Raw genomic sequence first — 16860 nt, forward strand, 5'->3', positions numbered from 1 at the left:
TACAGTAAAATGTTTAATGTTTCAATGTGAGATTTTATTTATAATAGATGTATAATGCCATATTTAATGAGGATGTGCTAAGAGATAGGTCATTAGGTTATTTCTGTGTCCATATACAGTGTCGTTCTACAAATGAAGACAACTACAACATGAGCAGGAGAAAGGATCTTACTGGCCCATCTTCCAACACATAGCTAAACATTGAACACAATTTGGTTATTCCTCTGTGTATAGTATTCAATTTATTCATTAAGAGATTTTAAACACATAAGCTTTTGTTTTACTATTCAGAGAGAACTATGTCACTTAAACTTGTTCTACTATATTAAATATGGTTGATGAGAAATTTATTGCAAGATCATCATCATAGAATGTTAGAATTCAGTACTCTGTGGACATCTATAATGGAACATTCTAAGGACAAAATCACAGTAGACATAACTGTGATTGATCCTCAAACTCATGTGTATTTTACTAGTATGGACTTGGTAAATGGAACGTCTACCATAAAAATTTGTTTGTTGAAAGAGACATGGCATCTTCGATTGGAGCTAATAATTGTTTTTCTTGCTGTTGGACAAATTCTCCATAATATTTCTTCCCAGCCTACTCCTCTGCCACAGGACTCAGGAAATAAACACAGACCACACATTAGAAGAAGTATCTGGGGATTCTCCACACCAGGGGTGAGCTGCAGAGAAAGTCATTTATCCCAGCCTTGCTAATCATGCTGAAATCTCAGGGTGGCACTACATGTGTGGAGCCCTGATCTGTGAAGGTTCTTCATCAAAACACAGAAAACAGTTTTGGATCTCTTTCTCCTCATTATGCCTTGTTTTCCTGTTCTAGTCCAGATAACACTGTTTCCCCAAACGTTGTCCTATCTTGATTTATTTGTGGGTTTATATATTCATTGTGATTGTGGTTGTATTGGGGCTTGAAGTTCAGTTTGAGCTGGCCTATCTCACTTGAGTCACTTTCAAGCCCTTTTATTTTCTTTAGGGTCTTGATCCCTCCTCCAATCCAGACTAATTTTACGTGTGCTTCCCTCATAGCTATGATGCCAGGTGAAGGATCTATGACCAGCCTTTTATTTGCTGACATGGGTCTGGTATATTTTTTTTTGCCTTGAACCATGATCCTCTCGGTCTTAGCTTCGCAAGTACAGGTATGAGACACCATATTCTAAACTCTGGCTGTAACTTCTTAAGTGGACATCTTGATTTTCTGTTGTGGTTTCTCTCCATGGTGTCTCTGTTTAGGACCAGTTATTGAGATTAAAAATCTCAATTTATGACTTCTATTTGTGGCCCCCACTGAATGGAGAGTCTCACTACTTCCTTCCTTGGCTTTCTTTTCTATTGCAAATAAACTTACTCTGTTTACGTTTAAAAAATAATCCCAATTTAGGAAAGGGTCACCTCACTGACTTTCTGATTATTCTTATCTCCATATTAATTATGAGATGCTGACAGTCTGTGTACTTTGGCTGTTCTGTACAACCTTGTCTACATCTGTCATTATAATCATTCAGTCACGCTTCTGGGAACACTTTTCCGATGAAATTCAAAGGTTCTTGAGAGCAAAGAACATACGATATTCATCCTGAGGCTTACTTAATGTAGAGGATGCATTCAATACATACTACTAAATAAATATATTTCATTTTTATGGCAAAGAAAGGTTTTATTTTTATGCTGTTTGTCAGAGAAACAAATAGATGGCAGGGAATGAATAAACACTTGTTTGACTACAGTATCAATAGAAGAGTTTTTCATCTCTCATTTTTCAGGGTTGCTGTGAAAAAGGTCTTTGCATATAGATCTTCCCAATACTTTATATTTTGTGATAAAATTTCAGGGAAATTTTATATAAAAAAGTGGTACAGATAAAGTAAAAAAAATATTATAGATCATTTGGGAATTTCTAAACATTTCTAGATTCTAGACAGCCAACATTGTAAATTCACTAGGATCACTAGAAAACTACATGGCATTTCCATTATCTCCCTAAATGATGATGCTGTACACCATGATGACATATTATACAGTAATATAATATACAATACCATAAAGCATATGATTGATATGATGTAATGTAATTCATTGGAATCTCTCCTTGGACAAAGAGATATTTATGAGGAGCTTGGTATAAGTCAGTAAAGAGATTGATAAATTGCCTCTGTACCTCCAATCATCATTTTCTATTCTGGGAATCTAGAGTTAACGGTAATTGAGGAAGTGGGCAGATGGTATTATTTCAGTTCAATTTAACATTTGCCTCATTTTCTTTGCAATTATACTCATAGCATTCCTAATGTGCGTACGACTTCACCAGACCTCTGAGTGCCTCAAGTCCAGTTTCATGTGTTCCCCACTTATAAGTTGGATACATAACACAGTTGCCAAACCTGTGTAAGGTTCAAGAAATACATTTTATAAGAGGTTAAATCATCTAGAGCTCTACCATTTGAACCACAGCACCACTTCTAGCTTTTTCTATGTATGTGGTACCAACGAATCAAACCCCGTTCTTCATATATGCTAGGCAAACACTCTACCACTAAGCCAAACTCCTGGCCCTAAATCAGCATAATTTTTGACCATTATTGTTTAAGTCACTCTTCTGTTTTGTTTCGTTTTGTCGGTTTTGGGGCTTGAACCCTGGGCCTGGGCACTGTACCTGAGCTCTTCAGCTCAAGACTACCATCCTACCCCTGGAGCCACAGCTCCACTTTTGTTTTCTAGTGGTTAATTGGAGATAAGGTCTCATGGTCTTTAGTGCCCAGTATGGTATTGAACTGTGATCCTCAGATCTCAGCTTCCTGAGTTGCTAGGATTACAGGTGTGGGCTACAGAACTCGGCTTTAAGTCACTTGTACATGTTGGCAAGTGTGCGTGTATAGGAGACATCTCCTCTCTGGAGTTCAGAGGATGAGAAATTGGGGTGTGTATTGCACATGTTTAAACTTGACAAATACCACAGGGATATATGTAATAGTTCAATAAGTTATATGGAAAATTTATGATTTTGTATAGCGTTCTTATTCATACTGACAGGCAAAGTCTAAAATTCCTTCAGTGCAGAGGGGTTTTTTTGTTTGTTTTTTTTTAGGAGGTCATGGACAACTAAACGAGCTTCTGGATTAAACATCAGATTCAAAAGTAATTTGATATGTTGGATCTGTAAGGTGAGTAAACATGTAGCATTTAATGGATAAATAGCAAGTTGTTAGGTATGCAACCAAATCAAATGTATGGTTAAAACAACGCTGACAATATTTTTAATCCTAAATATAATCCACATCAAGGATAACTTAGTTTCTAAAATTTCTAAAATGGCTGCCTTTATTATTCTTTTTCCAATATTAGTTCCAGACAAAGTCAAATAAAGAAAACTCCAAGGAACCAAATCTGATAAGCAGCCAAACTCAAATCTACATTAAAGTGAGCAATTATTAAACAAGTTTCTATACATTTGTTAATCATTAACAATTTCATTAAGCAGATATGTTTTAAGGATGTACCATACATTCCTTTAGGAAATCCTGCAAAGGCAAGGTAAGTTATGAGAAGGCACATGCGTTGTGTTCTTATATTGTAACTACATATGGTGACTACTATCACCAGGCTTGTTTAAGAAAGTCAAAGGTATACAGGGATTTGGTAGAGATAGAGACAGGTAAAGATTTGGTGGACAAAGCCGAGTGGGTAAGTACATATCCTTTAATCCACCCTTTATATATAGATGAATAATTTAACTATGCATTTCCTGTGACCAATGCTTTTTATCAGGGAAGGCAAAGAAAAGCAAAGGAAGGGAGGGGAAGGGAAAGGGCTATAGGAATCAAACAGTCTAATTTACATAGGTGATTGATTTCTCTGAATTTAACTAAAAACATAGATTCTATGTATAGGATATAGATAGTTTGATGATTTCTTTGCAGCTCTACTTTTGTAGTACAGCTTCTAATCAATTCATTCTTACATAGAGTGAGAAAATTAATGCATTATGGCCTATCCTTACCATTAGTCATAAAAATACAGTATATCTTTGGCACAAATATCTTGTAAAGATATTTGAATTTACATTCCTGAGTGAAATCAGAATATTATTTTTTTTCCTTAGGATGTCTGTCCTGTTTTCATTATATCAGGCTTTGTAGTGAGCTGTGGAAATTTCCTCTGTTTCACTCTTCTGAACAAACTTGTATAAGATTGAAATTCTTTTCATGCTTTGGTGTTTCACATTTATAATCCTGGTTACTCAGGAGGCCCAGAGATCTTTAGGAATGAGATTTGAAGTCATCTCTGACAACAAAGACTACAAAACTCCATCTCCAATCACATATGAAAATGCTGGAGTAGAATTTGTGGAGTGCCAGAATTGAGCATGAAAGCTGAGAAATGCTCACATCAAAGAATTCAAGCCTCAGAGTTGAATCTCCAAAATTCATGCAACTTTAGTGCCGAGAGAGAGAGAGAGAGAGAGAGAGAGAGAGAGAGAGAGAGAGAGAGAGAGAGAGAGAGAGAGAGAGAGAGAGGCGGAATAGGTTCACACAACTCATGTAAAATCTCTATAGACTCTGGGCCTCCATTAATTTAGCATTTTTAGTCTATATATGAACAATTGTGTAAGCCATGGAAAACAATTTTTTAATTATTTATTTTTAAACATATCTTTTACACCTTGAAAGAACATAGAATTGCAAGGATGATTATAAGTCAAAAAGAAAATCAAGCAAATTTGTAGCAGATGGCTTTCTTGCTCTATATTAGATTTCTATTGACCTAATTCTGATTTCAGTTGTTCTACAGGCTGTGCATGTTGATTCTAAATTGCTCAATTTATCTCTGTTTCTGTATCTCAGGACCTTCTTGAAAGCTGCAGAGTGTTTCTTAACCTAGAAACAGGGAATTCCTGAATTGAAGAAAATTAACACTAGTAGGAAAAAATCCTGATCCAATGGGGAGCACTGGGTCTGTTGCTTTTATAGCATGGCCAGCTAGAAGTTGTATTATATACCAGTCCTAAGAATATCTCCAGCTGGACACACTTCAGTTGCCAAAAATGTTAACCAGAACTATAATTGATGAGTTTTCCTATTTTCTGTATTTTTGTCTTACTCTTCTTTATCTTTATAGATCCTAGAGTCACTTGTCAAATGTCCATGCAAGCTTTTTGTTTCAGGATCCATATTTAGAAAGCCTGACCCAAGGTAAGACACAGACAACTATGAATGTGATCTGAATTAAGGGTTGGGATTAATTAATCTGTGTTCAGTATTTCTTCTAAAAAGATATTCTTCACACTATATTTAGTGGAAAAAATGAAGTACACAATGTATTATTCAATGTATTATTAATTAACTAAATATAAACAAACCAAAACTACATGTGCAGTGCAGCTAATTTATTAGTGCAACATTGGTGATTGAATTTTGAAAATAACAAATTCAAAAATACAACTGGGTATTAATTTTAAAAAAGATTTACATTAACACTATTGTTTTTAGTGTTCACCAGTCCATATTTTTAATAATAGAACAGGTCAGATTGTTTTAAGAGTGGGTAACTCCTTTCCAGGTATGGTTGGCTCATGTATGAAAATCCTAGCTACTTATATGTTAATTTCTGATTAACCAGTTAAAACCTAGACTGAACCATGTTATGATAGGAAACACTTGAGTTCAAATTTAGGGTACAATCAATAATAAACACACAAAGAGTTGGAAACTTCAGTACCCTAAAAGAGAATCCCCAGTACCACCAGTTATTAGCTGCTAGTGTTAGTGAACTTGTGTGTACATGGAGATTTCCCAACTTAAGAAATTTTTTCATATATTTTTATTGTAATTAATAGAAGGGTTACATTATATTCACCACATAAAAGGTGCATTACTTCACAAACATTGATACCCTTTCTCATGTCTTGGTTCCCATTTCCCTCCCCACACCCCCGCCTCTCATTTTGTTTTCCTCCCTTCCCTATCTTCAAATAACCAAATACGCATATATACAATACATCAGATAACCAAGTGAAATACTGTAACAATATGAGATAACCAAGGGACAGCGAAAGAGATGAGAGATAACATAATACATTAAGGACATCAATCACTCATTATATGGTTTTAGTTTCTATATCCTGGAGGTCCTTTCATTTAGCAGCATACTATATGGCCTATGTATCTTGGTTTTACTCTATTGTAAATCTCTGCTAGGAGAGCCCAAGGTTTCTACTGATTATAACAAATGAGGGAAATCATTAAGCCTATGTTCCTTTGAATCTGGCTTACTTCACTTAGTATGATTTTTTTTTCAGTCTTTCCATTGCCTCACAAATGGGGCAATGTCGTTCTTTCTGCCAGCAGCATAGAATTCCATTGTGTATAAATACCACATCTTGTTGATGCACTCATCAACTGAGGGGCATCTGGGTTGGTTCCATATCTTTGCTATGGTAAATAGTGCTGCAGTGAACATCGTTGTGCTAGTGGATTTCCAACTTAAGAAATTTTTATGGTGACAGAGTAACTCATCATTTGTATTTACTATGCTTAAAACTCAGTAGATTCATAGACCTAGTAAAATTGCCTGCCAAATATGCAGTTTGACCTCAAATGATTACTGAATTTATAGCATTTTATTGATTCTATGAATTCATTTATCTATCTCCATTTCCATATCTTATAGAAATAAGATATATATATATATATTTAATAGCCCAAATTTGGCATACATTTGACTGTATTAGGGTGGTGTCAGTTTGATATTCATGACCTTTATTAGTTTATCAGTATAATTTATGTGTTATGGAGTAGTATATTTAAAATAATGCTGTGAGGAAACGGCAAAAGCTATGTTTCTAAACTTGCTTCTGTCTTTAAGTTAGTAGTTACAATATTTTGGTACTCATTTAATTGATTTCTAGAGATTTTACTGCTGGGTTGTGTTTCATTCATTTTTTGATGCTTTTCCAGATTCTACCTCCTAATTTTTAAACTCCTTAATGAATGGCTAAAGGAAAAAAGTCTCAGCAAAACTATATTTCAACCAAAATACTTATTTTCTATTATTCAGACATTGAAATAATAAAATATTGGAAGGGATATGATAAATAATAAAATCATAATAAGTAAGATATTAAAAAAAATCTGTACCCTTATAGTACTTGCATGCTTTAAAAGTAGCAGTAGGTTAAAATGTTCCATGATTTCTATTTCTGAATTATATATATATATTTAATAACTTAAAGGCTGAACTTTTAAAATGATTCATCCTAAGAGAAATAATCTCTAAAACTGAACAGTGAGTAAAACTAATCTGGACAACAACAGCTATGACTACAGACTAATTTTAAAATTGCATTGGCTTAATAAAATCTCTACTGAATCACCATGATTAACATGTCAGTAGCATCCCCCAAAATGGAAAAAAGGCATAATTTGCAGTAATCTAATCTAAACTCTAGAAAAATAAACAACACAGTCTCTAGTTAATATTATTAAAATGGCATGTTTTTTTTCTCCATCAATGTTCTGATATGAATGTGTAAACGAAAATAACTATCTTCTTTAACTGAATTTGTTTTTCTTGTCACTGAAATGTAGTTTTTTCCTTGTCATTATACTCATTTGGAATTGCAGATATGGAAAGTTTAGAGAAATAGCAATTTACAATCTAAAACATGAAACCAGTGTTAGATTGTTTTTTTAGTGTTTCTTTTCTGTCTGAGGTTCAAATGTGTTACCAGGAAAAGACTCTAAAATAGTTGCACTTCTTTTTATTTGGCTATCACTAGAGAAATTGTAAATTTGTGGATATTAACCTCTTTTGGCTCATAGTCCTTTCTGTAACCCAGGGCGCCCAGCAATAGATTCGGCTTTTAGCAAGGTCAAAGTACATTTCCTTCGCCTTCAACCTCTATATTAGTTTATAAAAGTGAATTTATGACATAACAAAGACCATGTTATTTAAGCATGCATAGCTCATTTGCCACCTTTGGTACTTCATAGTGCACTTATTTTCCAGATATTTTAATTTTCTGCAAATGTCTTATTATACCAGAAGTAAAAATTACAACATCATAAGTATTTATCAAATAGATAGGTTTACAATAGTAAGTAGTAAGAGAGACAACAGTCGAATTTTCTCTTTTGCATCTAAAATTACCTGTTAAAGGCAATTTAGAACAATATTGTTTCATAATTCATCTTTGCAAACAAAATCTTTTGTATCATAGCAATAAAGCCAATTTTAGTAGATTAGTGTATTTTTATAAAGTGAGAGTTTAATTTATCTGATATCTTGAAAAAAATTAACTATAAGAATTAGAAATTTTAAACTTCCTTGAGAACATTGAATCATATGACTTGAATGACTAAACTGGACAGGTATCAGCCTTCAGATAGAAATGGGGAGGAAGTCTATACCATGTAGAGACAGAAGAGCTGGCAGTTGATTCCACTCAGCCTCCTTTTCATGCTAGCTTTTTGACTTTTCTTTCATTTCAAAAACAAAGGGAATTTGTGATTTTATGTGACTTTTTCAATTTCTTAAAAAAGCTATTTAGTTTATTAAAGCAAAGACCACACAACGAGTTTGCAGGCTAGGCTAGTTTAGGCATTGGTACCACTACTGAGAACACAGTTGAGGTAACTGAAGTAGGGGGAAACTCAAACACTCCAGTCCCTTAGTTGAAGGATGGAGACCAAAACTAAGTTACTGTGGACTGTAATGAAGTCCAGAGAGAAGTGAAGACATCCAGACAGAACCATGTTAATCCACTTGCAGAAGACATTCACAAGCATTCTAGCTTGTGCTGTTAATTAGATTACTGTCGGTGACACTGAAATTAATTTACTTGCAATTTTATGGTAACAACTTCTAAACCTCCACCAATGTATACATACATGCCAAATACACACAATCCTTGATAGCATTTCTTCATAATCTTTGCCATTTTTCATCATGTAATAGTTTCTGTTTTTCTCCATGGTTTCCTGAAGAGGGGAGTTCATTTTGGAAGATCAAAAGTCATGTAAACCTGGTATCACTTTCTCCTAACTGAACAGTATAAGCCATAACCAGTTATATAATGTCGTTTTGTATACAAAACAATGAAATGTAGTTTACATGAGTCCTAACAGATGTATAAATGAAGAGTGAATTTAAGTGGCATCCACTTGTTCAGCTTCAGGCTTAGCAGGGGTACATAGTGATCCCCTGTTACTGTTTAAATTGCTCTTTATATGCTCCAGTTTGAAATATACCTCCATGTATAGCAATCCTTGAAAGAGGAAACCAAAAGCGTGCATAGTAGCATTCACTAATTGTCTCCAATCTCATCAGAATTTACCTAATTGTCCCCTGGAGTCAGAGCATCCTAATCTAACTTCTTTGTGGCTCCACTTCACAGTTATGTAAAGTGAAGCCTTCCTGCCATTAATACCCATCACAGGAGCCAACTAAGAGCACTGCCAGGACAAAGTTTGTCTTTGACAATTGATCTCAACCATATGTTGTTGTTTTTTTCATGTTTCTTGTAGCTGGTGTTCGAATTCTTCATTGTCAATTGCAGATTACAGGCAAGACAACACTCGCTCCAGAAAAAGGGTGCACCATGTGAAACCTGCAATTAGGGAACAAGCACAGCTGACAGAACTGAGTCTCAGACACTTCCAGAAAGCATGTCATGGAAACATTGCTACTGGAAAAAGTTAGGAAGCCAACACTTAGCTGACATTGCAGTAGCAGCAAATGTACTCGGATTCCTCCTCTCTCCTGCAACCATTTCATCCTTTATTGGAACGATCAAATTAGCAAGTGTGTTAGCGTGAGTACCATGCTCCTGGGAAGGGGCAATGATTTTCTTCTCCTCTTACTCAAATTCCTGGCTGACAGTTCCCTAGGGGGACAGCAGAAGTAAATTTAGACCTGCCCGGACCGAGGCAAGTCAGCTCATTAGCAGCTGCCATCACAACACTTTACCTTCAGCTCACAGATGGAGACAAGGGCTCTTTGAAGGCGAGTCTGAGGCAGCTTGGCATGGAGCAGCCTAAGTGGGGATTCTGTAAAGTGTCGTTTCCCTGGAAACCAAGTGCAACAAATACCCCGTTGTCATCGGTTCAGGATGTGTCTAGCTTCAACAGAATCGTAGGGCTTGTGGAGAAATTTGCATAGTGGATGCCTGTGTTATAGATACATGTAAGGGATAGGACTTAAGCACCATCCATCATCTCTTTAACGTCTTGAAGCTCCTTTGAAAGAGAAGTGTGTTTAAAAATATATATTAATTACTCGTATATGATGTATGTTATACAGAATTTCTGTGTGAAATACATATTTCCCCTTGCAAATCTGAAATAGTTATCCATTTCAATTGGGTTAGTTATTACTTGGTTACTCCCCTCCCATTCCCCAAATATATTTTCCTTACTTAAAACTCTTGGATTTTAACCATGGAATCACCCATAATGGGATATTTCTTTTTTTTTTATCATACTTGGTTCAATTTTAGCCACACTCATTTGACACAAACTACAAATGCAAGAGGGGGTATTTTTTTCTGCAAAAATTTTTGTTAAAGTTCAGTTGGGTCTCTAGTTGTGCAGCCTCTGCATCTGCAAATTTAACCAACCACAGATAGAAATAGTTGGAAACGTATTTCTGTACTAAACATAGATACTTATATTTTCCCTGTCTTTTTCCCTAAACAATACAATTATTTGTGCCAAGTTTATAATTTATTTGATATCATAAATACTTTTAATGATTATTTATTATACACAGTAAGATGAATACAAGCTATATGCAAATAAATTTCCAAGTTATCTAACAGATTATCCACAGGTGTCTACAAACGGTTTGAGAATCAGTTCCATTATAAAGATCTAGGAACAACTGTGTGTGAATGAAAAAAAGAATGTAAAATATAGGTGCTAGATTTTCAGTGGTGTTTGGCTTTCAGTTCATTGTACTCCTAACATTTGGATAGCTAATCTTACATTCCAATGAAAAGAAAAAAAATTTAACAACAGAAATTTAACTGGATCTTTTGACATCTCTCAGTACCAACGCTGAGGTGTAGGAGCTTCTCCCAATTTTTTAGTTCTTAATAATTTCATGTTTTAACTACAGATCATTGCTGTTCAGTAAACATTCTTGTATTTTTGAAAACATGTCCATGATACTATCATTTTTATGTTGTTTGTGGAGTTATTTTCCCCCATATTTCCAACTCCAACCTTCACTTATTTAATTGACATCTGAATGACACCGCCTTTACTAAAATGGATTCAAGCTACTTGATTCAATGCAGATATCCATTTGGTATTAATACAAAGAGAAATGGACACATAAATAATCTACATTATTCATTCACATTCCCATGGTGAGCTATTAATAGGCTGATCTCCAAATACAAGTTCTTACCACCCAATCACCATTTTATGATGGGCTACAATTCAACTCTACCTAATTAATCTATACTATTTTAATGGTTGATTAGTTAATACAGATCCATGTACTTCACAGTAATTTGATCTACTTAGGTTTGAAATATGGTCTTTTAGTCTAGACTGTCAAGAGAATGAAAGTCTTTCATTTTCATTTTTTGCACATAACATGTTCCCTTGTTCCAACATTACTGGACATGACAGAGTCCAGCCCATGGATTGTCTGTACAAGTTAAGTCTTCATTTTATAGCCTTTAGTCATTCACTTCTAAGTACATTAAGTACATTACAAAAATGCTGAAGTTGAATGTTTTTTTTTCATTCTACTGTGTGTTACTAATGGGATTTTACCAAAGAGCATGACCTCTAATCATATTAATATTTAATCAAGCAATAAACATGCTTTGCTGCGAAGCTCAAAGCCAAAGAAATTCTCTCTAGTGATGATTTTTCTATTAAATTGACAAGAGTTTCTTTTGTTTTATCTCATTATTGCAAAACTGGTGTAAATGTTTCGCAGTCCAATTCCCTGTAAAAGCCCTAAGGCCTCTCCTTAACTCTCCTACCTAACTAAGTGAACTATTCTAAATTGAAATTTGATATATTTCTCCAAGCTTTATTTCTTTAGAATTGACCTAAACAACAGAGATCCATTATATCAAGGGTTTGAGATGAGAGGAAAAAAGGAGTGATAGTAAGTGTTTTCTAGTAAGTGCCAGTATGATAAAACATTGTATTTCAAAGAAAGCATGTCAAGGAAAGTTAGTATAGTTTTAATGTAGTACAAAAGTGTCCGTCAAGTGAAATCACTATTGTTAGGTTGTATTTTGGTATTTAACCTAAGGAAGTTGAACAAAGGCTAGTTTGAACTCTCACTGCATGCTTTGTAAGAAATATTAAGAAACTTATACTCCTCCTCCTTACAAACCCTACTAAAATATCCTTCTGACTTCTCCTCTTCATCCATATTGACTATAAAGCTAGAAACCCAGGAGCAGCCCAGGTCCTTCTGGCTTAGGAGTATCATGACATACTGTAAATACCTAAGGGCTACAGCAGCTTTTAAAAGTTAGATTAATTTTAGCAATTATTATAAAATCAGCTCAAATGAAATACTCAAGTGTAATCCTCTCTAATCATCATCTGGAAGATGATTTAAAGGGTGAATCTTAGTTGTAGCAGAGGCTCATTTTCTTCGATTGATCAGCCTTCGTGTCTTTTATGTTTGATTCCGTCCTCCCCCAAACACACTGAATTTCCCTTCTGAATCATAGTTCAATATCAGGCATATTGGTGTGTGTGTGTGTGTGTGTGTGTGTGTGTGTGTGTGTGTGTGCTCACACGCACATGTGCATTCTTCCAAATGGTTGTGAAGTGAGATGAAGAGATGAATGCTTGTCCTGACAGACTTGATACTGTACAGGACTCAAAAATCCGGATCAATCACTAAGTCTGACAGGAGGTAATCCAGAAGAATTTAGCACTCATGGTGTTCTTCACGTTTAATGTTTTCTCAGAACTTGGGATATTGTCATGACTTCTCCTTCTTTGACATTCTGGAAAACAATGATTCTGTTTACCATCTGTTACTACAACAATAATACCCATTCATGTATAACAGTGAGTGTCATTTTGGTCAAATATTTGGATCTTTTTTGTTTGGCTTGATTAATGTCTCTAGACTAATCTTCTCCAAGATCAACTCTAGAACAGGAGAGGGAAAGAAATTCCAGAAGAACTCATGTAGAAATTACACATTTCTTTGATTATTCTAGCAATGATTCTTTTTGTCCATTTCAAATTATTTCCAAAATGAATACATATGACAAGAGTTTGAGTATTGCTATACTTTGTTCATTTTCTAACCTCTGCTCATCTCTTAAAAGAGTTGAGAAATACATTTCTTGAGGAACTTACAGCCAAAAGACACATAATGAATAAGAAACTAAAACTATTGCTGTAGATTTGTTATGTTCCAGTTGCAAACAACTATTGTGTAGTAGAAGAGTAGTTGCCAGCATTTGTGCTCTTAATTTCTTCAAGAAAGAACAGCTGAAGACAAGCTCTTAAAAATCGATTACCTGTTGTTTAAAAACCAAGTAGCATTTTTCAGAAATTTTTCATCAAGCAATGGGAGGCACAGACTGCTGATGTGTACTGGGGTGTGCGTTAGACTGGCACTGACATTTTATTTCTTCACTTAAATGATTAAAATGTTGCTAAATTAGATCAAGAATTTAATTCTTCTCAAGCCTTTATGAATTTTCTCTAATACAGAAATGAACCTAGACAGAACACTCAAGAAAATTAAGCAAGACAACAGTTTGTAAAAGTCAGCATTGCACCCTGTGGAGGGCACTCATGGACCACAAAACACATTGCTTTGAGTTTTTTTTTTAATCTAAATCTATCCTTTTCAAGGCAAATGCTGACTTATTTTCAATATATTCAAAATGAATCCATGAAGAAGCATTGGATTGCAAGCTAATATTAAAATGGAGGCAGCTATTCTTTCTTAAGGTTTGAAAAGCACATTATCTGCTGACAAGCAAGGCACAATTTGAATTGGGTAATTAAGTGCAGATAAGTTTTTAATTCAGATCTGACATGAGCAGAACTTAAATCGCAATGAAAAAATTTATAATGAAATGATCATATTTCAACATAGGTCACAGTGCTAAGACAAATAAAAGAGGCCTTAGGTTCACACAGTGTTTTTAGATCAGCTAAAGCCTGGTGTCCTTGTATAAACAAAGCAGTCAGGTCTTTCCTTGGAAGTTGAGAGGAGAAATATCCTTTCCTGTCTTTGAAACAAATGTGAAGGAGGCATAAGTCACCATAATTAGAGCAAGCCTGAAGCATAAATCCCTTTAGAACTTAAATAGGGAAGATGCCAAGTGATACGTTCTTAAAAGATTCCAGAACTTTCCAGGAAAGTACGTTGTCTCAATTAGCTTTACAAGAATTTGCTGGAGGAAAAAGCATCCTATTGCACTGTTGGTGGGAATGTAAACTAGTACAACCACTCTGGTTGGCTGTCTGGGGGTTCCCCCCAAAACTAAAAATATAGATTGTCCCTATGATGCAGCCATACCATTCAGGGTCATCAACCTGGCATCCATCACAAGTCAAAATACTGTAAGGACACTTGCACAGCCAGAACAAAGCATGATAAATAAGGAAAGTCAAACTCAATAGAGATCATCAGTGCATATTTTTTCTCGTAGGTGGAAGCTAGATCTCGAATATACTGGGACATGATAACCTCTACAAGATTCTAGGCATTTAGACACAAACAAACTACAAGGAGATACTCTTAGCAGGGGAAATCAAAGATGTAACTCCTCTGAACATCTATAATTCTATTTAACAAAATGAATTCCAGAAAAGAGAAACATGGGGTTATTTTTTGTTGCTATTACTGTTCTTAGGTTTTCTTTAATTGTCAAAATGTAGACATAGAGGGGCTGAGAGTTTGTCCCAGTTATAGAGTGCTTGCCTAGCATGCACCTTCGAAGACCCAGGTTCGATTCATCAGTACCGCATTTGTAGAAAAAGATGGAAATGGTGCTGTGGCTTAAAAGGGCTCTAGCCTTGAGAAAGCCCAAGGACAATGCTCAGGACCTAAGTTCAAGCCCCAGGACTAGCAAAACATATGTAGACATTGAAATGGAGGGGAAGGATGAAGATATTCAATATGCATTATGTAAAAAATGAACTATGCAATTTGTAGGCAGGGACAGGAGTGGGAAACTGGCGAAAGCAGAAAAACAAAAGAAAGAACATTGTCCCCAAAATAAATGTTCATACTGCTTGAATTACATAATGCTAACCCCTATGTGCAACATGTAAATAATAAACACAATAAAGTTTTATTTTCAAAAAAGTTACTAAGATTTTGTTCTGAATGCTGTTTTGGACTGTTCAAATAAATGTACTGTCTAAAATAAAAAGACAAAGTGCATTCCTAGTAACACCGATGGAAAGATTCTTTACAAAACAAGTGCCCTGAGAATTCATCTCATTTCCATGAAAACTGTCCACAGTCACGTGTTTCCTATAAACAGTCTTACGTATAAAATAATCCACAAAAGGAAGAATAAGTTCTTCAGAAAGAAAAGAGAAAAAAAATTAGAGTATATCAAGGATTTTGACATTTTAAACTATAGCATGTACAAATATTTGCAAATTATAGATGGACTTTTTATCTGTGAAGAGGAAGGTGGCATTATCTAAGTGACATACAAGTAGATTTAATTATTAAAAATAATGTAAAAGGTCAGACGTTCTTCACCGAAAGTTGTCACGGTTTCCTCCTTCAGCAGTACTTGAAGGGAACTAGGGGCTTGACCCCATCCCAGGCATGCCACTTCTTCACTGTGTCCTTGGATGGCTGGCCCTGCACCTCCACAGCCACTCCTCTGGGTCTCTCAGGTGTGCCAGAACTACCACCAGGACTGGGAAGCCTCCAGATCAACCTGGAGCTTGAACGCCTCCTACGTCTACCTGGCCATGTCTTACTACTTTGACTGAGATGAGGTGGCTTTGAAGAACTCTGCCAAATATTCTCCTCCCCAGTCTCATGAGGAGAGAGAGAACATGGGGAAAAACTGATGAAGCTGCAGAACCAGCGTCTTTGTGCTGGATACCAAGAAACCAGACTAAGAAGCATGCTGAATGCCATGCCATGGAGTGTGTGTTACACTTGTAAAACATGTGAATCAGTCACCACTGGAACTGCACAAACTGGCCACTGAAAAGAATGACCCCCTGCCACTTGTGTGACTTCATTGAGATGCATTTACCTGAGTGAGCATGTGAAATCCATCAAAGCATTGGATGACCATGTCACCAACTTGTGTAAGATGGAGCCCCCTGAATCTGGCACGGTGGAGAATCTCCTTGACCAGCGGACTCTAGGAGACAGGGATGAGATAGGCTGATCCCCCAAAGCCACAAGTGACTTCTGGTCCCCAAGAGAGTGCATGCGTGTTGGGGTTACTAATACCTTTGCTATAAGTTGTACTAGAACACTCTAAGTTCTTTTTAATTTGTACCATGCCTTCAAATAAAGAAATCCGGTACCAAAAAATAATTATATACTAATCCAGTGCAACTCTACCTACCTGGTAAAGAAAAGGAAGAGAAGCATTCAGGTTACATCTTCCTCAAATATTGGGTTGTCTTTGATTAGATAAATAGATATTATTGAAGTGTGCTAGTATTATAACAAGTGAATACTGAGATTACTTTTGTATTTTCAATTGACACATCCATCTAGTTATAGAGTTAACCCGAAACAGTATTTTTTTTTTGTAAAATGTTAAGGAAGCCAAACGGAAGATGGCGCCAAGACAATAGGGACGCTGCCTAGCTCTCTCCCACAAAAAGGGAGAACCAGG

The 16860-nt window shown here is 35.6% G+C and overlaps 1 long non-coding RNA gene across 1 annotated transcript in view; it reads left to right on the forward strand.

Moving 5' to 3' along the window:
- Window positions 1-447: 447 nt before the first annotated feature.
- Window positions 448-16860, forward strand: part of LOC150069576 (uncharacterized) — a 37189-nt gene continuing 20776 nt past the window's right edge. The window contains exons 1-4 of the long non-coding RNA XR_016535555.1: window positions 448-686; window positions 3115-3190; window positions 5145-5218; window positions 9551-9837. This is a non-coding gene — a long non-coding RNA (uncharacterized LOC150069576). The remainder of the gene's footprint in view (window positions 687-3114; window positions 3191-5144; window positions 5219-9550; window positions 9838-16860) is intronic.

This window comes from Megascapheus bottae, chromosome 1 (assembly GCF_031878675.1).
Source record: "Megascapheus bottae isolate mThoBot1 chromosome 1, mThoBot2.hap1, whole genome shotgun sequence".
Taxonomy (NCBI): domain Eukaryota; kingdom Metazoa; phylum Chordata; class Mammalia; order Rodentia; family Geomyidae; genus Megascapheus; species Megascapheus bottae.